Genomic DNA, 1,704 nt, shown 5'->3' on the forward strand with positions numbered 1-1,704 from the left:
CCCAAACACTGCCCTTCTGCTCTCCCATGCTTGATGGCTCGATCGCTCTAGGGAGTGTATCTGCCTGGTGGCAACGCTCACGCCACATGCCTGTGATGAACCAATTTTGAAACATTAACCACAGTGCAAGGTTGACATGAGGGGTCTCTCGGTGTCCTGCAGTCTTCTGGGTCCTGACAAGTGCACCATGCTCATAGCCTCACACTAACTGGTGCTGTGCCTTTTGTCCCTGCTTTTTCCTCCGCCTGAAATGCCATGACCTGCTGCTCCTGGTCCTCGTGCGGGGCGCTGCCTGGGCCTGCCCGCCTTTTGGGGTAGGCGGACGCTCACGTTGAGTGATCTCACCATCTCTGCCTCTGGTTCTCTGCCTAGCGCCGGACGCACTAAGCCGACCAGCCAGCGAAGCTTTAACTGGAGAGCGAGGAGGAAGCCTAGCAGGACGCGCCTGCGCAGCCCGCAGCTTTCCAGCGGCACTGCCGTTCCCGGCGAAGGTTTATTCTGATTGGCTTAAACCGCAGGCCCGGCAGCATAGGCGGAGGGAGAGCCTCGGCCCGCCCTCCGCGCCTTGCGTCAGTCCCTTCCGGTTCGCAAGCCGCAGCGGGTTTCGTTCCCAGGCTCTGATTGGTCCCAGGCGGCGGGGGCGGGCTCCGCGCTGTCCCGGGCCTCGGTGCGGCGCGCCAAGCTGCAGCGGTACGCGGAAAATTGCGGCGGCTCTATGGGCCGACTGCGCACTCTCCCTGCCCCTCTGGCTCGGCCCGCCCTCCTGCCCTCGGCGCCTGCGGCTTGGGCTAGCGGGGTGGGTGCTCGGTTTTTCCTCTGCTCGCCTGCAAGTGCGCTTTGAAGGGTTGGGTTTCCTGGGCGGAGGGGAAGGGGAAGCCGCAAGCCCTTCTGGCCCTTGGGGCCCAGCGCTTCCCCACCTCTGCAGCCCCGGCCTCCCAAACTGTTTTGCTGGGGGCAGGCCCCAGGGCCTCCTCTCCTGGGTATGATCCTAGACAAACCTACACGTTGCCTTGACCTCTGAAGCCCCTTAGGGAAAGCTGACAACCTCCACTGAGCTCCTAGTGTCCATCCAGCAGGCCCCAGGACCCTCCCGGACCCACAGATCTGGTCCGGGCCTTGTGCACAATCACAGGATTCGATCCTGCTGAAAGGCGTCAGTGGAGCTAAGCGTGGAGCCAGCAGTGGGGCCCGGTTTCCTGACAAGCTTTGAATGCTACTGAGAGTCCTGACAGGCAGGGCGGAGTCAGGAAAGGGCTGAAGACGTTTGCAAGTGGGGCTCATGAACTTGGCTCATGAACTTGGGCAGATGCTTGTGTAGGCTGGTGCCCTGTGCCCGGCTCTGCCGGATAGATGAGGGAGCTTTGAGGACCAGACACGGCTCAGAGGGGAAAGGTCAGGGGGTGTTGGGGTTAGCTGATGAGGGGCATGGTCTCTGGTACCCCTTGGCCTGAGGCGGCAAGGGGACATGTGGGTCACCCTCCTGACACAGGTGCACGTTCGAGTGTGGGTGTGCCTGTCTGCCGGAAGAGTAGGAAGCTTGCCTGTCTTGCAGGAGGACTCCTGCTGAGACTAGCTGCCAGAAGCCCTGGGCCTGCTGGGGTCTGTCCAGCTCCCATCCATGAAGCCCCAGGCCCTGTGGAAGCAGGCTGACCTAGAGAAGGGTCTTGGCACTGAGGGTGGGCACATTTTCCCTGCAGAGCAAGA

The sequence above is a fragment of the Orycteropus afer genome, unplaced genomic scaffold (assembly GCF_000298275.1).
Source record: "Orycteropus afer afer isolate SDZICR_OR568_19922 unplaced genomic scaffold, OryAfe1.0 scaffold00713, whole genome shotgun sequence".
NCBI lineage: Eukaryota > Metazoa > Chordata > Mammalia > Tubulidentata > Orycteropodidae > Orycteropus > Orycteropus afer.